Here is a 25,194-nt window from a genome sequence, read left to right as displayed (position 1 = left end):
TAATTGTACAATAACATAGTACTAGATCACTTGGCCTATATGTTCTAGAAGTGCATTCACATGTGAAGTTAGCCAGAGCAATAATAATTAATAGAGTTTATACTTAGTGTCTACTTACTCATAATCTTAGATAAAGTAAGATGAAAGCATAATTCTGTAAAAGCCCCTCTCTCAGCAGTTAAGTCAGCTACAGGATATCAAACCTAAAATGTGACCAATGAGCCAAGGTTCCCGTTCTCAGATTGACACTAACGACACAGCAAATAGCAAAGGGCAGGCAGCATTTCATTCTGTTATGCATGAGGTCATCATGAATCAGAAGCATTTTGACAATAACTACAAAGAATAGTAATTGTAGAATACACCTTTTGAAGGATAAAATGCCTCTGATGGTAATTCTTCTCTCTTTTATTTTTCTTATGCACTTTCATTTTTTTTTTTTTTTGGTAAAGACTACTTTATTGGTGGCAGTTAGTACAAGTCAATAAATATTGATCCCCAAAGAAGAGCTGTTATTTATTTACTGGTCCATAGAGCACTGAGTTAAACAGAACCAACTACTGGAAGGATAAACTGAAGTCAATCCTGCTTCTTGGGATGAAGCCACAGCCAACTGATAGACGGCATATGCTGTTCCTCCGATTGTAAGAACCATGGTGGCTCCATACAGTAGGGCGTCAGTTGCTCCACCCTCTAGATGCTCTGGAATCCCATTGTTCTCCTGAAATAGCTTCTGTGTCTCTGAAACTTTATTCTCAAACTGTCTGCGTGAAGCAGTACTTATGGTCCTTTGGGCAATCTGACGCAGAGCTTGTAGATTGCACAGCATCTCGGCTCTGTTACTAGCAACCCAACCCGACAACTGAAGCCCGCACTTTCCTTTTTTAATCTGTTCTTTCATACTCCATTTGGAGGAAGATAGAAACAAAAGAATAAAGATGTTTTAAGAGAGAGAGAGGCAAGATTGCTTTAAGTGCCCTAGATGATAATTATTATTCAATTTCTACTCTTCTTCTATTTTTAAAACATCAATGAATTTATTATCTGATAATATTCACTAAGATGTATAGAGATTTCAAAGGATAATTTTAAAACCTTTAAATTTATAGAATTTCAATTGAAATTTAAGCATCAAAAATATTATATAAATTCTCATTTTATATCGTCATTAATTAGGAAAAGGCAGAGCAGGATGTTAAATCTGGTTTCAAGTGGCATCCGTTGAGATATGGGAGTAATAACACATTAGGAAATACATTGAAAATATTAGACAAAGTGCTAGCCAAGATACAAACAAAGCTTGTTTGTGTTCTACATATCAATAAAACCTTTGAAGGTAAGTTTCTGTTCTGCACAGCAATAAAAATAGTTAACAAGTAACTTCACAGTGTGTGCAATCTGGACTTTGTATATAGCAAATGGTAATGTCAACAGAGTTATATTCTCTTAGGATTTAAGAATCTGGGAGTGAGGTTGTTTTTTTTTTAAAGGCATCAGTATAGTTAATATAGTTTTAGTAAAAAACTAAAAGGGCATATTATGTACTATATATTTTTCTTTTGGTGTGAATGTCTTAAAGTGTTTTAATTTAATTTAATCTTAATTGGGATGATTAGAAATATCTTAGTTAATAACTCTTAAAATTGTACAGATGCTATTGAGAAAATGGGGAGTGCAGTTGTGGTCAGGTGTCCAGGGGTAGGAGGAAGGAATTAAAATGAGGAGCACAAGACACTTTTAAGGCAGTGAAATTATTCTATATAATACTGAGTTAGACATCACATGTCATTATGCATTTGTAATCCCTAGAATTGTACAACACAGTGAAGTCTAATATAAACTATGGACATTAGTTAATAATAACATCAATATTTCAATCAGTTTTTGCTAACATATCATAAGAATTCAAGGTCATTTGATAGGAGAACCAATGTGTAATGAGAAGACAGAGTATTTGGTAATTCTTTGTAGTTTCTATGCAAATTTTTCTAGAAATGTGAACATGTTTTTTTTTAATATATATTTTTAAATCTTTTTATTGGGGCTCATAAGGCTCTTATCACAGTCTGTACATACATCAATTGAGCAAAGCACCCTTATACATTCGTTGCACTCGTCATTCTCATAATTCACCTTCCACTTGGGTTCCTGGAATCAGCTCGATTTCCCTTTTTTTCCCCGTCCCCCTCCCTCCCCGATCCCACCCCTGGTCCCTTGATAGTTTATAAATAATTATTATATCTTATCTTACACTCCCCGGCGTCTCCCCTCACCCACCTCCCCATTGCCCATCTCCCAGAGAGGAGGTTACACATAGATCTCCGAGATCGGTTCTACCTTTCTACACCCCCTTCCCTCCTGGTGTCGCCACTCCCACCGCTGGTGTTGAGGGGTTCGTCTGTCCTAGATTCCCTGTGCCTCCAGATCCCCACTGCACCGCTGTACATCCTCTGGTACAACCAGATTCGCAAGGCAAGGTAGAATTGGGGTCATGATGATTGGGAGGGGAGGAAGCGTTCAGGAACTAGAGGAAGGTTTTGAGTTTCATTGTTGCTACACTGAATCCTGAGTGGCCCATCTCCTCCACACTACCCCTCTGGAAGGGGTGTCCAGCTGTCTACAGATGGGCATTGGGTCCCCATCACGCACTCCCCCTCTTTCACGGTGATGTGATTCTCACCACTACTCCACCTTTGTTGCTGGAGAACTGGTCTCCTCTGCCCTTCATGGTCACCTATGTTGGTGTGCTGCTTCCGTGTGGGCTCGGTTGCTTCTGGGCTAGATGGCCACTTGTTTGCTTTCAAGCCTTTAAGTCCCCAGACGCTATATCTCTCAGTACCTGGGCACCATCAGCCTTCTTCACCACACCTCTGAACTTCAAAACTGGTTTTGTATGTGGAAAAAAAGCAACTAGTAACTGTAGGAAAACGCGTACGATTTGCTTTCAATGGATTTTTTTTGCTATAATAGTACCATTGTTCTTAAATGTCTAATTAAAAAACAAACTGCTATTTAGTCCATTCCAATTCATAGCTACTCCTATGATAATTATTAGAGTAGAACACGCAATAGGAAAAGAGCATGGAGCAGTTAGGATGTAGGAGTAGATAGGAGAAGACACAGGAATAGATAGAGTAGAACGCTCCATAGGATTCCCAAGGGTGTAATTTTCATGGAAGTAGATTGTTTTCTGAGCATCTCATGAGTTCAAACAACTTACTACTTGGTTTAATCGAGAGCCTCACCAGGCCTCTCTAAGTGACCAATGGTGATAAATATATCTTTAAGTATGCTCTTTTAATGTTAGTTTCTGCATAATACATAACAGCAACACTATTGTAACCTTCCTCTTTGAGTATATAATGTTGCTGGGAACATGCATATAAATGGTTCCTCACACAATTTAAATTTTTTGTGTGCAATAATACTCTGTCTTACTCCAGAAGGATTTACGTAGTAGGAAACTGTTAAATAAAGTAATAACACATATAATACCACAAATCACTATGTATAGAAACCCCTGAGTGCGCCAGTCTTGAATTACTTTTTGCATATTTGCAGATATTTGACACTGAGCTATCTTTGGCTCATAACGAATCTATGTGTGCAGAGCAGACTGGCTTCGTCGTGCATTTAATGCTGCGATCTTTCAAAGACAGATCCTCACCACTCTATTCAGAGGGAATCTCTGAGAAGCTTGAAATGTCAACCTTAGGGTGCGTATTTGGGTTCTTAACTCTGTGCAAGAAAGGATTGTTACATTAATAGCTAAATAAAATAGTTCCTTCCCGATTTCGTTACAAGAATTCCCCAGAGACTTGTCATCCATGGTCATTCACCTTCTCCGACCCTCTTCCTGGTTGACTCTTTCATCTTCTGCTTTCATGATTTTCCCACCCTCTTCTCTTCCTGCTCCAATTTCATTAATATAGCACTTGCAATTAAAGTGTTTTTCTCTGAGCGTTTTCAGGAATGCGGGATTACATCACAGAAAAGAGGAAAACACCATTTACATGTGATTTTTCAGCACCACAGTTTTAAACTTCCATGCCTTTTCCCATTGGAAAAATCACTCTCTCTTTTTAAAATATCATTTAATTCTGGGACTGTTACATCTCTTGTTGCAATCCATGCATCAATTGTATCAGACATGTTTGTACATCTCTTGCCATCATTCTTTTCTAGACATTTACTTTCTATTGAGCCTTGGGCTCTTTCCCCACCCTCCTCACCACTCCCTCCCTCGGGACCCCTTGATAACTTATAGATTGCTGTTATTTTCATACCTCACACCTACTGCTCACTGCCTCTCTCCTCCTCTGGTTTCTGTTGTTCTTCCCCCTGGAGGGGTGTGTGTGGTTGTGTGCCCTTCCTTGCTATCAGCACATCCTTCCTCTCCTGGGAAAATATCTTCCTGCTTCCTTCATAGTCTTTTCATAGTCTCCAGATGTGTCCTTATTTTACTAATCTTGCTTGAATTCCAAGTACTTATCTCCCACTTTCTTATCTCTCACCTAGAAATTATTATTTTGTTAATTCATTATGCAGAGAGATGTTTTACCTTGTATCAATCATAAAGGAGCCTTACCCATAAAAACAAAAAAAAAAGCCCTTTAAAATATTTTCTTTGTGACATTCAATCCTCCTCTCTTACGAACAGAAATCAAATCATCTCTTTAGAGAAGAGTTGTATTTGTTGTAGGACTTTACTCCTTTGGTTCTAAACTATACTTCCAGTAATACCCCTAGCAGTTTTACTGTTGTTGTGGCTGGTTGTCTTGGATTCTATTTCAACTTTTGGGGACCCATAAGGTTGTAAATGCTATGAGTGTTCAGAGGCAGATTGCCAAGCCTGTTTCCCGAGTCACGCCTCTATAAGACCCAACCATCGACTTCTCAACAATCTTAGGTGAGGGCATCTTTGCAGTTTGCTCTGTGGAACTTTTCTCATGACACATACAAAAGGAATAGGATTGTACACCTTCTAGGCTAGAGCTTGACTTCCAATACAGTGCATATACTCCTGAAGCTATCAAGCTTGCTCTTTCTCCTTGTTATTTATTTTTATTTTTAACGTTATTTTGGGGTTTTTTTGAAGATGTTTTTGTTGTCACTGTAAAATATCTGGGGAAGAATGTACTCATGGAAAGGAAGAGGGGTGCTGCCATCTGGCAGCTTATTACCAAGTAAAGGAATTGTATCATTCATGGGAAGAAGGACACTTTATTAAGTGATTGTGATTATTTTTAGATGATCATTTTGTAAAAAAAATTCCCTTGCTAAAAGAATAATAAGATTATTTGAGCTTTCACTTGTAGCAGACAGATGCATGGATGGATGAGTGAATGCACAGATATAATGTTTTCGATACTCGTTTGTGCAAAAAATCCCCCAAACATTTTCTGTTGGGTAAATTTAAATTTTATTTCAGTAAAAGTATTTAAGGATTACATAAGAGCCCTGAGTACTGGCTACAGGAAAGTGACATTTGTTCAGAGTTGTCTTTGGAGGTTAGCTGGTCTGAGTATATCAAAATAAGCTAATAATAGTAAATGATAACTTTATAGTGATATTTTGTACAGGATATCCGAATTCTTCTTAACAACAGAAAAGAATGATTGAGAACAGCTAAAAAATGGCAAAAATATTGTCTAATGAATGAGAAAATATTGCAGCTGCCAATATTTTGATTTATTTGTAAAATTTCTAATTCTTGATTGGTACTAGAGTTATATTTGTTTTTATATTGTTGGCAATGTAAAAATATGAGAATATTTACATAAGTAAATCTGATTATTTTACTTACAAGTATTTTCAAATTAATACTTCAAATATCAGTGGATAACAATGTATTCTGAATTTTTTAGATCATAGAGGAAAGTGGAAATACTATTTTCTTAAGGTCAGGAATTTTCTTTCCAGCAGTACAGTTCCAAAGGACACCTGTTTTCTCACCAAACCAGTAAAAATATAGAGCATGGGCTGTGTGTTTTTATGAACCTTAGGAAAATGCAAATTTAAATATTTTCTTCATCAGTAATTAATCTAATTCAAGAACTGACATTCCTTTATTAATAGAAACTTGATCATTACTTTGCTAGTAATTGGTTCAAACTAATTAAATTTCCACATAGTTATTATTTTTTAATCTCCTTTCATTCATTGTAAAGTATATTTTTCTTCCTTTCCTTATTAGCATTGCATACCCTTTCACCTGGAAACAGGTAACTTAATGAAGTACTAATGAGACTTTCAGATTCAAAAGATTGTTTAACAATGCTTTTCCCCCAGGCATTTGGAAAAAAAAACGTTGTAATAGCAACATCATTTTTCTGACAACTTCTCTGGAAAGACATATAATTTTTAAAAAATAGGAATGAACGGTTAATACTAATACTTATGGTATTTTTTTGAATAAAAATCAATGGTGGGGAATTATAAAGGGAAATATTTCATATGTTCAAATGCTGGGATTACCATAAGCATAGTTCACCCTATATAGACTTTCAACATAATTTAGATTTTTCCACTTTGGAGAAATATTTCCTCCATTATTTACTCCAAATAAGAGTGGATTCCAAGTTTCCTTATTAAATGTATCAAGCATTATGTGAGAACAGACTTAAAATACAGCTATAATAAATAACCTTTCTCCAAAGTTTCAACTGCATATTCTATGATCATCTTATTATACTTTTATAATATTTTAGCAATTTTATAATATTTTTAGAGAATATAAACTTAGATCAAGATATATTCAAATATGGTTGATTGAGACTTGTTTTTTATTGTGGTGATTATAGAAATATTCCTTTCACCAATCAATTCATCATTGAAAATGCTAACCAGTTACTTAAGCCTGTCATCACAATTTGATTTTTCTACGTATGTTCCCGCTATTCTTTTCAGCCTCATCCCCTTGTGCGCTTCTCCCTTATTTGTTACATATTTTCTATTTCACCTTATTTTGTTGTTTCAAATTATTTTTGGTCATATTTTTATTGACATGTAATTCACATCATGCAATCGGATAACAACAACAAACAAATTAACTGCTCTCAAGGTGAGGCCAACTCATAGAGACAACATATAACAAAGCAGAACTGCCATTGTGAGTATCCTACACTTTAACTCTTTACAGGAGTAGTAAGCCTCACCTTCCTCCCATTGAGAAGCTGCTGGTTTTGAACCACTGATGTTATAATTTGTAGCCATATGTGTAACTACTATACTACCAAAGTGCCATGGAATTCAATAATTTAGTCATATTCAAAAGAGCTGCATAATCATCACAATCCATTTTAGAACATTTTCTTTTTTCTTGCCCTCATCATTATTAGTACCCAAGTCATAAAGTAATGGGAACATATGTACAAGATCAAGACAAGAGAGATGTGGTGAATCATAAGAATGTATGCTTACCTTAAAAGACTTTTATATCTTTCTAATAAGATCACTTATAGAAACCAGAGGCATCCATAACCTATGGATAAGCAGATGGATTCTGAGCTCCCACTTAATTCTAGTCCCAATCCAAGGACATTTAGTTCTTATACCATGGACCTGCTCAATACTCGCCTTTTATGAGATCATCACTGAACATAAGCATGCTACAGCAAAATGTGGTGAGCAAAGCAGATGGTGCCCAGCTATCAATTGGAATAGTCCTACAGACTGCACTCAAACAAGCAGCCATCCAAGTGAGGTGTCAATTAAGTCCACATAGAAGAAGCACAACAGCCTGTGTGATTCAATGATGACAATAACAAAAGCCAAGTGTCATGAAGGGAAAATTATGAGAGCATAAATTGTGAACACCCATTTTTTGGAATGCTATTGAAGACAGTAGGAACCCCAAATCCATCTGCAGAGAACCTAGTTGGATTAAGACCCTGGAAGATCCCCTGTGGCCCCAGCCCGGGTAAATGGACAGTTTTGATATCAGACAGAGATGATTGTAAATGTAATTATAGGAGATTGGACTACATTATAATATGATACTTGGTCAGTTGACTTTGCTCTTGACTCAGTCTGAATTTGCTCTTGGTTTAAATATTTCTCATTGTTCCATGGAAGAAATTTTCTCTCTGGCTTCTTTTAATATTGCTGGTGATTTTTATTTATTACTCTTTATTTTATTGTTATTGTTTTTGTTCTTTTATATTTCCAAGTGTATGAAGCACAGAAGCAGTGGATGCATAGAGACAATAACTGATTCAATAGCTTATTGTGTATGGGGGGAGGGTAAAGGTAATTGGGGAGCAAATAATGAACACAGGAGTATGGAGGGTGCACTGGAATGGATTGTGATGATATATATATGACTCTTTAAATAAGCACCTTAAATATAGCAGTGTATGATATGTGAATTTTATATCAATAAAACTGTTAAGCTAGAATCATGAGATAAAAGAAAATCATATTTGACTATATAATAATTTTATATTTACATGCAAAAATATAAAATACTACCAAAATAAAAATATAGACTTGGTACAATTTTCAAATAACTATGAAAGTGTATGATGTGTGAATTTTATATCAATATAACTAATAAAAATGATGTTTAATTTGGAAGATCATTAAATCTATGGATATAAATTCAGGACTTGTTAGTGAAATTTTGAAATAAATAATATTCAGTTGTGAGTATGTTCTGTTTTCTTCATGAGCTTTTGAGTCAGAAAAAAGTTAATGCAGTGAGCTACTAGCCAAGGATAGAGGTTCAAGCCCATCTAGAGAGCCCTTAGAAGAAATGACTGGTGTTCCTAGCTTCAAAAAAAAAAAAATCATCCATTGAAAATCAACTAGTAAAGGAGCTAGGATGCATTGGATGACCATGTTTTGTTGTGTTATCACAATTCTACTCTGACACAAACAGGGTATCTGTGAGTCATCATAGGACCAATCACAATTGTTTGATTTATTTACATCCATGATGCACTTCATACATTAGTCCTCTGCTGGAGAAAGATAGGCTGCCTGCTCCCTTAAGTATTTATAGTCTCAAAAAACCTATTTGGAGTCTCTATGAGTCACAATGGACTCAATGGCAGTAGGCTTGGTTTGGGGTATAATTTTGCATGTGATATGAGATATAGATGAGAGCTAATTATTTTCTTCCCATAAAGATACAGTTGTCATGATGGCACCATATATCAAAAATGCTTTTTCAACATGTATTCAGCATGGTCTTTGAAATATTTCATTTTTCATTTGATAGATTTGATTATATGTAGATTTATTTTTATGCTTTGTAAATTTTCTCTGTAAAGCTTTTTTTGTTGTTTGTTTCCTATGACCTCCAATTCACGATGAGCCCACATGTGCACAGTAGAACGCTGCTCCTTTGGAAAGCAGATGGCCAGTCAGTTTTTCACAGAGCCTTCATGTGGAGCTGAATGACCAGTATTTTGGCTATTAGTCAAACAACTAACTCGTGCCATCCAGGGAGTCCCCATGTGTGTAATTTTCATTTATTACTGGAATTTTTAAGCTAGTATATTTAAAAATATTTGTCTCCAGTTTATGTTCACTAACTCCAGAGTAACAACTTGTATCCAAAGCAAATAGTATCTATAAAAGAAATGTCTCTGCTTCTAAGTAAACATATCTTACCCTTAAATTGTATACTTATCTAAAGATCTCTGGCTTAGGGGCTAGAAAAACTTTCATACCTGTAAAATATATTCAATTGGATAAGAAAAATATGATACCACTAATAAGTGACCCCAGAATCCATTTATTTATTTATTTTTAAAATAGCTACAGAAAAAATCCAGGAAGTTGCTAGACATTTTCAAGTGTATCCTTTGTCAACGCCTAAATATTAACACCTGTTTCAAACATTTTAGTGTTCTATTATTTATAACTGATCATCTTCCTCACAATCTACAGTGAGAACTGATAAGTGAATAACTAAATTGAACATGCAGAATGTTTCTGATTTGCACAAGCTCGGTTAAGTCTCACTAATTCTATCCATCGTTTAGTATTTGCTAGGCATGCCACAATTTTACTACCTATTTATTTTCTTCAGTAATTTTTATCATAAAAATTTTATTTAAATTTTAGTTCACACATTTTAAAAAGTAACATTATGTCCTAAAATTTTGGCAGTTGGTGAACATTGTTCATAAATTTATTTGTATATATTTATGTGAGTATACTTCATATTATGGATTTATAAGGTTAAAAAAATTATTAGTATGAAAACAATGTAAATTTTACTTAAAAGCTTAGATATGGGGAGTTAAATTACATTTTAACAAGCATGATTTAGTTGTTTATCAGTTCAGACATTTGAATTTCCAAATATACTTCCATAAAAACAGAGAATAGCATATCATGATAATTTAATGAACACAATGGACGTCACATATATTTTAAAAATTAGTTTCAAATCTTAATATTTATTATGTATTTATATCATATAATTCTATTAGTATACATTAAGTTTTATTAATTATAAAACTTTTTTATTGTCAAGGGATTCCATAAAATTTATTGATATTATAAATGATTAAAAGTGTGAGTTTATCTGTATTATCAAATGAATTACTTATAATAGTGCTTTTTATGTGACATGAAAATATACATAATTATATATAATATAAATTCACACAAGCATTAAACTGAATTTTCAGTAGTTTATTTGTGTATGATTACATTTCTACTATATTTTGTTGTGCTATATCAAGGCACTGGAATATTAATATATGTCTATATGTGTGTGTGTATTATATACCAGATTTAAAAGTAACTCCTGGCTGGTTAGGGGGTAGAGTTAGAGTTAAAAAAGAAAATTGTATATGAAAGAGACAAATAAATAAATAAGTAAAAGTAATACTTGGTGATTTGAAAAAAGATTACAACTCTCTTACACACATAAACACCCAGAGACATATATATTCTCTTATATCATAAACATATGAAATAAGAGAAATAAAGATTATGAAAGCAACAATTTTGCTGGCATTTCATATCATTGGGAAAAATAACTAATTAAATGATGCAGAATACAGGTTCTAGCGATGCACAAATCACTGCATTCAAAATTTTGCTAATCATACAGTATTGGATGAGCTTATGTAAGCTTTGCTTTACCTCAATTTTGCCACATGAAAGTAGATAGCTAAAAAGCAAGGAAGACATGATGATTGAAAAGCATTCACCAGATGATTTCCAAGGGTAACGCAAGAATACAAATTAAAGTACTATAATGAAATGGGCAAAGAAGTGGGGTTAGGAAATCAAAACCAAAGACCATACTCAAGTTGAGAAACCTGAAGAAAAAATATATAATTCTCCATTTCCAATATTGAAGGATTCTATGGGGAAAACACTGACCAGTACTAGAGGCATCCAAAGAAGGTGGAAACACACACAAAATCACTGTGTCTAAAAGGACTAGTAGATTTGGTATTGAAGAATCCTTGAAATTCTTGGAGGAAGTTCAAGGGGCACTGCTTGAATGGTATCATCAAAGGAACGCAGCATTGGAGCGCTCTCTGTTAAATACCAAGAGATCTGGAAGACAGTTACCTGGCCAACCAGCTGGAAGAGCTCCATATTCTTGCCCATTTTAGAGGAAAATGATATGACAGAATGTGAAAATTATCTAAAATATGACTATTATCATATGTAAGTAAAATTTGTTGTTAACTCAGAAATGGTTTTTAGGTAGAGCACAGTTTGCTTAGCGGGGTTTCCACAGTGAATCTTTCTGGTGTGGCTTCTGAAGGATATTATATGCCATGGAAGGACAGAGTCTAACTAAAGTCGCAGAATGGACTGAGTCTCTGGTTAATCCTCTCTGACTGTGGCAGCTGGACTTATGTTAAAAAGTGTGTGTCAGGTTGTATCCTCTCACCACCATTGTTCAGTGTGCATGCTGAGAAACTCATTGGGGAAGTTGGACTGTATGAAGGATAATATGGCACCTGGACTGGAGTAGGCTTATTTACAACCCGGGAGATGAAGATGATAATAATCTTCCTTGCTGGAAGTAAGGAGGATTTTAAGCATTTGCTGCTGAAGTTCAAGGATTTTGCCGACAATATGGGTGACAACTCAATGTAAAGAATCCCAGGATCTTCACAACTGGACTCATGATAAATAAGCTGAATAAGAATAAGTTGAAGTTATCAAGGATCTTGTCTTGCATAGACATCAGTCCTCATGGAAGCAGCAGTCAATAGAGCAAACGACATGTTGAATTAGGCAAACTGCTCACAAGACCTCTTTAGAGTGTTGAAATACAAGGATGGTACTTTGAGAACGAAGGTGAGACTGACCCAAATCCTGGTATTTTCCTTTGCCTCATATGCATATGAAAGTTGGACATTGAATAAAGAAGACCAAACAAGAATTGATGTGTTTGCATTGTGGTACCAGAGAAGAATATTGAAAATACCATGGACTGCTAAAAGAACAAGCCAATCTGTCTTGAAGGAAGAATGTTTATGCTCCTTAGAGACTAGTGTGGAAAGGCTTTCGTCTTACACATTTTGGACATATTGTCAGGTGAGACCAAGCAATGGAGGACAGACCTAATGCTTGGTAAAAGGAAGGTCCCCAAGGAGATGGATTGACACAGTGGCTGTAACAATGGGCTCAACCGCAGGAGCCGCTGTGGGCATAGTGCCCGATCAGGCAGTGTTTCGTTCTATTGTGCATATATAAAGTCACCATGGATGGGAACTGACTCAATGGCCCCTAACAACAAATAATAGCAACCCTCCACTTATCAATTTACCCTTCTTTTTCCCACCCTCAGTAATTACCAAGGAATAATAGTTCATGACAGCTTTTTTCCAGTTTCAGGATTTTGGTTCATTGTCTTTTTGCATTCTATTTATGACCATTTCCTTTCCAATATCCTTTCCTGTCAATATACACATTAGTTGAGGTATTGCGTACCTTTAAAAATATTCATTAAAATATATATATTCATTTAAATCTAGCTCTCTCTATCTACTATCCTATCACTTTGAAGCAAAATTTCCTAAAATATTTGTCTAGACGTGTCATTTTTATTTTCTTCATTTTACTTATGATTTTAACTTGTTTCAATATAGCTTCAATACCATTTTTTTCCCTCTCAAACAACTTTTCCCAATTTCTTTACACAATTTCTAAGTTTCTCAATAATTGAAACTAGGTACGGGTGACATCAAATTTTAACTTTTTCATGCCTTTGACTGCTTGCGATTCACCTTATTTGCTCTTACTTCTTAACATATGTAATTGGTTAATAATGGTCTTGCACACCTTGATGGTTGACTTGTTAATGAACTCTACTGAGAACTGAAAAGTGAGGAGCCTAAACCGCCTGCCTTTCCATGAAAAATATGAGCAGTGTTCCTCCATTAAAACTTACAGCAATGGAAACGATGTAACATCTCTACTCTGTGATGCAGCACAACTAGACAGAATACTTTTTTTGGCAATGGGTAGATGCCAAAGATTTGTAATATGTCTATCTTCAGATGGCTGAAATCATTAGAGCTCCATTTCCTATTAAAGTGTTCTACCTGATGTTTGCAATAGGGTGATATACAGGGATCAAAATTAATATGTGAAAATGAACTCTTGATCTTGTAACCATATCAATTTCTCTTTTAAGTTTCTCTATTCTAGTTAACCTTACTTAGGGCTATCTGCTACTTACACTAGAACTAAAGAAGTTATCCTTGGTACTTCCCTTTCCTTCATCCTCCCTTTGTAAACTACTATGATGCTAGGGTCATTCTGCTTCTAAAATGTTCTTAGGTTAAAGCTGTCAATTTCTGTTCACCTATGCACACCTATAAATGATTCAGTCTCTCTTGTATTTTAGGAAATGTAAAAGTTTTTATCTAACTCCTACTTTCCGTGTCTGCGTCTCTCCAATCAATACTCCACTCTGCAATCAGAGTGATAAGTCAGCTTTTCTTTACACTACTCTACTTATAGTTGAACATTCTTCTCAAGGAAGAATTTTTAAAAATAGCAAATAAGAAACATTAGATTACATGCAACTTGAATAACCAAGTAGCTTATCCAAATTACTTTTTCAGAATTAGTAAACGATTATTATAAATGTCTACCTTTCAAAAAGAGTTTTTCCTTCTTTTGGTGGTTACGGTTCTTCTATTAATTAATTCTAAATCACATTTTCTTTTAATAAAATCAGAATTTCATTTCCTAGGCTTATCTCTAAAATTAGTCATAGTTTTTTTTATCATAAAGCATTCTGATTAAACGATTACACATTAACTGAAGAGGTCAGATAGAAGAGAAAATGTAATTGTTCAAAGAAGGAAAAAGACCACTTGTGGCACTATGTCTGCATAACAAAGTCAATCGAAGCACTGATAACTTGATACTTTTAAGTTAACACTGATAAATTGACAAATTAAAAAAATAAAATATTTGGCCCATCTTTTTCTTCATGAAACTGATATCCCTTTCTCTTAATGGTTGTTTTGCGTTGTAGACTTTTCAGAAATGTATGTCTTAAGGTGCCCTGCAGTGTCAGAGACGATCTGGTATCGGATCTAGCCCATCTCCTCTGTTTCGTGAGTAAAGAGTTAGACTATATTTTCCAGAATGCCTTCCAATGATGGTGACCTCTGTGTTCTAGGCTGGGAGTTGGGTGAAGCTTACAGCCCTGGACCACACACATCTTCTTGTGATGTTTTATACACCAACCTCTTAAAGATTTGCTGTAGGTAAACATGGAGTTCTTGGAGCTCTTAATTTGGCAGTCATACATTAGAATAAATTTATCTTTTTTTAATCACCATTTCTCCAAGATCCATCTGAACAAAACTAACATTTTACACTTGCACAGACTTGATAAACTGATAAGTTAAACCAATGAGAATTTTGTTGCCTTATTATAATGAAAATATTTTCTTAACTGATGTCAATTCTATTAGATAGAAACCAGAACCTCTGGATTTTTCAAGTAAAATTTATAAACCAAGGAAACTAATAATGGACTGATTTTAATTTATCAGCATCTTCCACCTATTTCTATCTTGAAATTACCCTGCTTTAACCTGGGTAACAGTCTGTAAATATTCTTATATTTTTTCTCATTCTCCTAGCCTGATGCTGTAGAGGCAAACATATGACAGAACCAAAGATTCACAGTGTCTTCTTCAGAAATTTCTTTGGATGGCATCCAGGAAGATACAAAGAGAGAAATTGAACTTCTGTAGTTCAATCATAAAAATTCAACCTCTGATTATTGCTATTTCTAGAGAGCAGCTGTTCTCAATCTGTGAGTCGCGACCCCTTTGGGGGTCAAACGACCCTTTCACAAGGTCACCAGATTCATAACAGTAGCAAAATGATGGTTATGAAGTTGCAATGAAAATAATTTTATGGTTGGGGGTCAGCACAACCTGAGGAACTCCATTAAAGGGTTGCGGCATTAGAATGGTTGAGAACCATTGTGCTAGAAGAGCCTTATTGCTGAGTATAAAATAAAGCAGTACTAGTGGCATCTTTGTAAAAGTGCTGGCTGATAACTTGCAGTGAGTGGTTTGAACCTACTGACGGGCCCATGGGAGAAAGGTGTGACATTGCTAGAAGCCTATGCGGTAGTTCCACTCTGTCCATATATGGTTGCTATGATATGGAATCCAGTGGAATTTCTTTTATTGATTTTACAGGTTAAAATTTGTTATGGCGGGGAGGATCTGGATCAGAAGAAATAGAAAGGCGTCTACTCCACATAGTTGGAAGATGCCCACTTTTGTCGTTGTAATTTAAAATGTATCACTCCATTCTGTAAATCCTTTCACAAACATTCCCATTTCCACTGGAGATAATTTATGAAGTATTAATGCTACTCATTAGGCCCAGGACTCTACTTTTCGCTCCAGCTTCCTTTCATGCGACATACCTGCATTTACTCTACTTTAGCCAAGCGGATTATTCTATTCCCAGAAGACACTGAGCTCTCTGGTATCAGTATCACCAATACTGAATGCTCCTTCTTGAGTTTTGCCCCCCAACTCCTTTTTTGAAAGCTCTGTGGCACCGTGAGTTAAGCATTGGACTGCTAACTGCAAGGTCAGTGGTTCAAACCTACAAGCAGATCTGCATTGGAAAGTTGTGACTATCTCTTCCATTAAAAACTGACAGTGTCAGCAATCCAATATGGGGACACTATGTGTCAGAACTGACTCCATGACAGTGGGATAGTTTTGTTTTTTGTTTGTTTTGGCCTAAATGCCACTTCTCCCTTGGGATTTTACTTCTACCTTGTCCTGACCCACGGGAACTTCAACACGGACCCTGGAGGAGGGAGTGGGAATTGGGGAGACAAGAGACACGAGAAATGGAGACAAGACAAGTAGCCTGATCAAGTCTCATTTATTGAGTAAAAGGCTACAGCTTATATAGGCCAGGGAAAGGGAAACAAGCCACAGGTGTTTCCCTGAGAACAATAAATGGGGGAAGCAAGCCACAGGTGTTTCCCTGAGAACAATGACCACAGAAAAAAACAGTTCCTGTGGAAAGTTACAGAGCTCAGGCAATAAAGATCAATACAATGGCTGGGCCTCATGGCTCCGGACAGGCAAGGTTATGGCCAGGCCTGAAGGCTCCGGACACTACCTACCACAGCCAAAGCTGGTTTCTTATAAGAAAAATCAAATTTAAGATAATAATTAATGAGTATAATTTTTAAATATCACACCAACCAGACCGCTGTTCACCATCAGTTTGTTGGACTGCACAGCCACAGGAGCTGATCTGCTGTGCCGTGTCAGAAGCTGTGCCACCACGATTTCAAAGACTGGCAAGACCACGCATGTGCAACAGGCTTCGGTAGAGCCTTTTGCTACTTTGTTCCGAGTCTGAGAACTCTACCCAAACTTGATTTTTCTGTTGGTTTAGTCTTTTGTCTCCTTTTTGTTGATTTATATTTTTAGCGATAACAATTATTATATGTAAATATGTTGACTTTGCTCCTATTAAATTTTTGTTAACTTATATAAATGTGGACATTAGATTAATTGGTATACATATATGTAAATGTATATACATATACATTCATAATACATATGCTTTTTTTAGGAAATGCCATTATTAATTTAAAAAGAAAATATGACTGCTTATATTTAATACTTCAAAATAGAAAAACACAGCTAATATTAAATATAGTTTCAGAAGTTGGAATAATTTGTATCAAACTCAGAAAATATACACTTCCTGACCCGGCATTTCTTTTTTTTTTTTTAATTAATTAATTTAAAAAATTTTTAAAAAACATTTTATTAGGGGGCTCATACAACTTTTATCACAATCCATACATATACAAAAATCAATTGTATAAAGCACATCTGTACATTCTTTGCCCTAATCATTTTCTTTCTTTATTTTTTTAATTAGGGGCTCATACAACTCTTATCAGAATCCATACATATACATACATCAATTGTATAAAGCACATCCGCACATTCCCTGCCCCAATCATTCTCAAAGCATTTGCTCTCCACTTAAGCCCTTTGCATCAGGTCCTCTTTTTTTTTCCCCTCCCTCCCCGTTTCCCCCTCCCTCATGTGCCCTTGGTAATTTATACATTGCTATTTTGTCATATCTTGCCCTATCCGGAGTCTCCCTTCCCCCCTTCTCTGCCGCCCATCTCCCAGGGAGGAGGTCACATGTGGATCCTTGTAATCAGTTCCCCATTTCCAACCTACTCACCCTCCACTCTCCCAGTATCGCCCCTCACACCCCTGGTCCTGAAGGTATCATCCACCCTGGATTCCCTGTGCCTCCAGCCCCCATATGCACCAGTGTACAACCTCTGCCCTATCCAGTCCTGCAAGGTAGAATTCAGATCATGGTAGTTGGGGGGAGGAAGCATCCAGGATCTGGGGGAAAGCTGTGTTTTTCATCGGAACTACCTCGCACCCTGACTGACCCCTCTCTTCTCCTAAACCCCTCTATGAGGGGATCTCCAGTGGCCTACACTTGAGCCTTGGGTCTCCACTCTGCTCTTCCCCCTTCATTCAATATGGTACACACACACACACACACACACACATACACACACGCACATATATATACATATTTATATATCTTTTTTTTTTTTGCATGATGCCTTATACCTGGTCCCTTTGGCACCTCGTGATCGCACTGGCTGGTGTGCTTCTCCATGTGGACTTTTTTGCTTCTGAGCTATATGGCCGCTTGTTCACCTTCAAGCCTTTAAGACCCCAGACACTATCTCTTTTGATAGCTGGGCACCATCAGCTTTGGTTATGAGGTTTGGGAAAGTATTTTTTTTTTGCTCTGTTCAATAAAAAGAAACTATCTTTCACTACTAAATGATACAATGTAGCCAAGTTTCATACACAGATTCTTGTTCTTTCTGTCCATATGGCATTAATTCTTAGATATTGATTTTTCTGGGAATTACTCAGAATAAGACTTTGCACAGGATTAAGGTAAGGTTGCAGTGTTTTAAGTCATTAAAGAGAAGAAATGAATGCAGTAAAACAATAGGTAAAATATAAAATATATCTTCAGGAAAAGTATTTACTGCATTTGGATAATTTTAGTGGTGAAATATTTCAAAACAATTTTATCTAACTTTGTTTATAATTGAAGAAATAAGACTCCTTGATTGTACAGAGACATCAAAACACTGAGCTGGTAAGGGAGCATTTCATGTTGCAAATGTAAAATTAAAAATTTAATGATCACATTTAAGCTTACAAGTCCTTGAAGAAATTACCTTCTGAGGAAGCTGGATGAGGCTCTGAGTCACTGCCTGCAAACTCCTTAGCGCTGAGCTCTGAATCATCCTGGGCACTTTAAACATTACCTTTGACATTTTTCACAGCCTCAAGCAACGCTGGCTTTCTGATGCCTGTCATCGAATGCATTTCAGGATTACAGGTTTTCTGAATCAGAAAGCTTCTTGCATATTTTATTAGACACAAAAGTATTAACACAGAATGGTTGGATGTAACTGGGTCATTTCTATTGAACAGTGAATGACACATTTAATGTTATTTTTTTTACTGGCAAAATCTACTCTTTACTGACAGTGACATCTAACTCACACAAAATAGAAGGCTTATATAATTTTTCATTTCTCTGGCTGTTTTATTTTTCTTCTTTTTAAAAAAATCAAATCATTTTATTGGGTGCTTGTACAACTCTTATCTCAAAACACTTGCTTTCTACTTGAGTCTTTGGTATCAGCTCCTCATTTGTTCCCCTCCCTCTCCTTTCCCCCCTCTCCCATGAACCCTGGATAATTTATAAATTATTATTATTGTGTCATATCTTACACTGTCCAACGTCTCCCTTCACCCACTTCTCTACTGTCCTTCCCCTCAGGGAGGAGGTTATATGTAGATCTTGGTAATCCATTCCCCGTTTTTTACGTCACTCTCCTTCCACCCTCACCATTGGTCCTGAAGGAATCATCTGTCCTTGATTCCCTGTGTTTCCAGTTTCCATCTGGACCAGTGTATATTCTTCGGTCCAGCCAGATTTGTAAGGTAGAATTGGGATCATGATAGTGGGGAGAGGAAGCATTCAAGAACTAGAGGAAAATTGTATGCTTCATCATTCCTACACTGCACCCTGACTGGCTTGTCTCCTCCCCAAAATCCTTCTGCAAGGGGATGTCCGACAGCCCACAGATGGGTCCTGGGTCACCACCACTCTGCACTCCCCTTCATTCACAATGCTGTGATGCTTTTGGTCTTTGATGCCAGTTGCTTGATCTCTTTGCGTCCTCGTGATCTCATAGGCTGGTGTGCTTCTTCAATGTGTCATTTATTATTTCTCAGCTAGATGGCTACCTGTTTATCTTCAAGCTTATATATTTTGAAAGCCAGACACCATCAACTTTCTTCACCACATTTGCTTATGCAAACGTTGTCTTCAGTGACTGCCAGGAAGGTGAGCATCTCAGACTGCCAAATTGTATTGAGGGAGTACTTGAGTAGGGGCCCACTGTCTGTTTCCATAATACTAAACCTATAAATATATGTACATAGGTCTATTTCTCCCTTGTCACATGTAAATATATTTACATCTGTATATGCCTGTATTTAGATCTCTATAAATGCACTTTGCTTCCTACTTCTTTACTTCTTTGTACTTTCCTTTTGTCCCACTATCATGTTCAGCCTTCATTTGGGTTTCAGGAATTCCTCTTGGTTACATTGTTCTTGATCTAGCCATGCCAAACCTCCTACACCCTCCTTGCCACTAATTTTGGATCACTTGTTGTTCCCTTGTCCCTGGGGTTGTTAACACCACTTCTTTTCCCCCACCTCCCCCACTTCCAGGTTCCCCCAGAACTGTCATCCTGTTGTTCTCTCTTCTGACTTGTTTATCCCACCTATCCCTTCCAGGTAGACTTGCAGTGACAACAATATGCACCAACACAAGACTGAGTACAATGAAGCAACAATAGGAAATAAAATAATAGCTACAACAACAACAACAAAAACCCTATAAATAGTTCAAGGTCTATTTGTTGTCTTTCACAAGTGCTTTCCAGTCAAGTCTGATGGGGTGGCATGCCCTGGCCCCATATCTATCCCTGGCATTCCCTGTAGACTTCCTTTCTCTGCTCTCCCTGCTGCTCTACTGCAGGCCCCCAGTGACTGGCTTTGGCGTAGTAGGTTCATGGTGGCCACAATTCCCATCGCGTGTCTCTAGTGTTGTCCCCCATGATGCTATGGGTCAGTGAGGAACAATGTGTCCCATTGTGGGGCCGGCCCTGTGGTCCTCTCTGTGCATTGGCTGCTCTGAGCAGAAACATTGTCCTCAAGGCTTGGTGCACCAGGAGGTGCTTAACTCTTTTTCCCTCCCGGTTTGTTGGCTCCTATGAGCTTTGATTAGACAAGTCCCTCTCCTTGGGCTGTAGCTTCAGTGCTGTCCTCTGAAGTGAAATCTTCTGGAGGGGAGGGAGGTGCTGTCCACTCAGTTGGACCCCTCAGGCCCTCTATCTGTTCCCTGCTTCATGGCAGTGTGTTATGTTCTTGTCTTGGAGCACTGGTTGAAGTCTGGTCCCCCTTTCCTGTTGGAGACACAAGCAACACCCTCCCCCTGTGTGAGTTAGTGCCCTGTCCCCCGGCTACCCATGACATTTTTTCTCCCCCCTTTTTGGTGGGCTACTATATGTATCCCTGAGTTTAGTCTGGTCCCTGCCATATTGCTTAGACTTCACCCCAGGAATGTATGTATATAGTAGTTTCTTCCCTGTGCCCCTATTTAAATTTTTTTTGAGCTTACCTCAGTGGACTTATGTAGTACTTGTCCTTTTGTGCTTGGCTTATGTCACTTAGCATACTTTCCTCCAGTTCTTCCCATGTGGTGTTGTGCTTCATGCATCCTGAACAGTTTTCAAAGAAGAAACAGAAGATTTATGATTGGGTTGCTATTATAGCTGATTGGGAGCCCTGGAGTCATAGCAGTTATGCATTGGGCTGCTAACTATAAGGTCGGCAATTCAAAACCATCAGCTGCTCCCCTGGAGCAAGAGCTTTCTATGCTTGTAAAGAGCTACAGTCTCTGAAACTCCGAGGGCAGTTCCACCCTGGCCTATAGGGTCACACGAATCAGCAGTTTTATTCAGTCCTGTAGCATCATGTATGAGTGGCTTTTTAAAACAATCTTGGAAAATTACGTTATTTTTCCACTTCATTTATTCATGATTTTTTTAACCCTTCCATTGAGTCTAATCCAATTTATATCAGGGTTTCAAAGTTGTAACTACTTAAAGGTATAGTTTCATTTTTCTTCTACAGAGTGGCTGATGGATTTAAATATGCAAACTTTCAGTTAGCAATCTAGCACTTACCTGACAGTGTCACTAGGAATCTTTTATGAAGCCCCCTTAAATGTCAGGCTCATATCTTGGAGACCACCTCTTGTCTGTCAGACTGCCATACCATGGTGGCTTGCATGTTCTGATGCTGGAAGCCGTTACAAATAGTTCAAATACCAGCAGGGTCAACCAAGGTCAGAAGGTTTCAGTGGAACTTATAGATTAAGGAAATACTATGAAGAATGACTGGATTGCTCACTCCTGAGGAACCACCCACCGAAAATCACATGAATAACAGCTAAATTGTGTCAGATATTGTGCAACTCCTCGGATTGGGAGTCACCCAAAATCTAACTGGGGGACATCATCTTCTTCAGGACAGTTAATCACAAGGGTGGCAATAATGAAACTTCAAAGACAGTCATTTAGAAGTGGGGTGCAAGTCAAATGAGAAGAAACAGCTACACCCATTCATTCCATATCAGAACTCGGAATATAGAAAATTATGAATTGAGGAAAATTGGAAGATGTCAAAATGAAATGGATCACACCCAGATCAATAACTAATCCATAGCATATTCCATAGGAACTGAAGTGAATCTGCATTAGCAACTTGAATCAATTGTATGGTTTCCTGTACGAGGAACGACAAATTCAAGAATAGTGTCTTATCCATTGCCCAAAAGGATATTTCAAGTCCAGTTAATACAAATGTTATTCAAAATTATACCCCAATCACTAAAGCTAGTGAGAAAGAGGTTGAAGATCTTACCACCTGTCTTCAGCCTGAAATTGATTGAACATATAATCAAGTTGCATTGATATTACAGTTGATTAAAATTTGAAATTTGGAAACAAAGAGGAAAGAGTGGAAGTTGGAAAACTACTGTTTTCAATAGCCTTGATGATGAAATTAAGCTGGGGATCACATGGTTGAATTTCACAAGACAAATAACTCTTAATTACAAAAACCCTTTTTCAACAACATAAATATCATCTCTGTATTTAAACCTCACAAGACAGAACACACAGGAACCAAATTGACTTGATCTACAGAAATAGATATGATGATCCTCAATATTAGAAGTCAAATTGTGGCTGGGTTGATTGTGTAACAAACCATCAACTATTCATATGTAAGTTCAAGTTGAACTTGAAAAGGTTAAAACAATTGCTGTCTTGGTCTTACATTTGGGGTGTGGGAAGGTTGTAATAGCAGTAATGGACATGAAATGTAATAGTTCTCAAAACCTATTCCAATTCTTTACTGTAGCTCTACTTTTTAAAATCTCCTTCTGAAGAAATATGGTACCTGGCTCCTGTTACTAAATATTTCCATCAAATAGTCCTAATCAAATTGAAGAAACTGTAGAACACATTTTTAAATTACCATGAACTTCATTTTCCCATGAACTCGTATGCATGTGAAAGTTGGATATCGAGCTATCGAGCAAAGAAACTTAAGAGAAACCAATGCATTTGAATTGTGGTGCTGGAGAAGAATCATCCAAACATCATGGACTGCTAAAACGACAGCTTGTCTTGGAAGAAGAATGGCCAGAGTGCTCTTTAGAAGCAAAAGTGGCAAGCCTTCATGAACTTATATGCTTTGGCCATGTGGTAAGGAGAGCCCAGTTCCTGGAGAAGGACATCAGGCTTAGTGAAGTGGATGGGGGCAGTGAAAAAGAGGAAGGCTTCTCTGAGATGGATGGACACAACGGGATTAGGTATAGGAACAATATTGAGGATGCCATCAAAGCCGGGCAATGTTTCATTCCCTTGTGCACAGGGTCGCTGTGGACTGGAACCAACTCTATGGCACGTAACAACAACAACTGCATAAATGAACTTCACTACCATTGAGTCAATGCTTGTTCCTAGAAGCCATATAGGACAGAGTCGAACTCCCCCTGTGGATTTTGGAGACCATACTATATGGGAGCAGAAAGCCCCATCAGAGTGATTGGTAGTCTCGAAACGACGACCTTACAGATCGCAGCCCAACTCATAACCACTGCGCCACCAGAGCACCTTTTCAAATGTCCCCTGAATGTTTTCTTAAAACCAAACAATACTGCCCATGAGAGTAGGACCCAACTGTGTTCAGTTCATTGTGTTGTTAGGTGCCAGTGAATCAGTTCTGACTCATACTGACAACAAAATAACCAGTCTTGCAAGCTCAGTTTTCTGCCATGGCGTGGGTCTTTATTTCATTGACCCTCTACTTAGTCAGCCTATTTATTTATTTGGTGGCTGGCCTCTCTTTATGACATGTCCAAGATACATGCAGTAGAGTCTGACATGCTTCCCTTCTGGGAAGCTCCTGGCTGCCCTTCCTCCATGACTGATTTGTTTGTTCTTTTGGCAGAATAATTTCAGTATGCTTTGTGGTCACCATAATTCAAATGCATCACTTTGCTGAGGTTTAACTCATTCATTGTCCAGCATTCCCATGCCTATGAGACAATGGAAAACACCATGGCTTGAGTCAGACACACCTTAATTCAAAGTGACATCTTTGCTCTATAAAATTTGAAATCATTCAGATTCTCCTAACTCATTCTCTCAAATCTATACAAAACACCCAACTAATTAAATAAATGCTTTTGAATTCCTAAAAATAAATAAATAAAGCAAATTGAAAAAATGATTATGTAAAAGAGGTGAAGGGTGAAGAGAAGGTTTCAAAGGATGGCTTAAGAAGACCAGGGGAGACATATTGAGATTGATATGACCTGAACTTATAAATCCCAATGGAAAAACATGTTTTGCATACTCAAGCAGAAATAATTGAAGAAAAATACAACCCTGAGCAGTAATATTGAAGCATTCTATAGGCAAACTATTGAACAGATAGAGCATAAAATGAAAATGGAAGCAATACACATTGTCGCGCCACCAAAAATAATTGGTCAACATTCACATGTTTCAAGGGGCAGCATATGGTCAAGAACCAATTACACTAAACGGTACCCCAGCTGCACTGAATGCATTTGCAAAACATAAGTCTCCCAAAATTGATGAAATACCAACTGAAGTACTCTTTTATGAAAATTATTCTTAAGTAGACTCTTCTATATTGAACTCAAATAAATATAGGACATTGTCCAGTATCTGCTGAAAATATATCTCATGATCCTTTGTACACGAATTAATTAAAGCCAATAATATTACTTTTTTTTAACTCATCAGAAACAAAGAAGGATCACTAAAGACACAATTATCTGTCTTTCAATAGATTCATACCTGGCACTTTAATGTATGCATTCATCATTTACTATATCTTACACTCATTGAATGTTTACATTTTAGTTTTTTAAATCATTTTATTGGGGGCATATACAATTCTTATCACAATCCATGCATACATCCATTGTGTCAAGAACATATGT

The 25,194-nt window shown here is 37.0% G+C and overlaps 1 pseudogene; it reads right to left on the bottom strand.

Annotated features, from left to right (window-relative positions):
- Nucleotides 1-579: 579 nt before the first annotated feature.
- On the bottom strand, nucleotides 580-861 carry LOC142443261 (cytochrome c oxidase subunit 7A2, mitochondrial pseudogene; annotated as a pseudogene).
- Nucleotides 862-25,194: the final 24,333 nt, after the last annotated feature.

The sequence above is a fragment of the Tenrec ecaudatus genome, chromosome 3 (genome assembly GCF_050624435.1).
Source record: "Tenrec ecaudatus isolate mTenEca1 chromosome 3, mTenEca1.hap1, whole genome shotgun sequence".
Lineage (NCBI taxonomy): Eukaryota > Metazoa > Chordata > Mammalia > Afrosoricida > Tenrecidae > Tenrec > Tenrec ecaudatus.
This window is presented reverse-complemented; position numbering and strand designations above follow the sequence as displayed.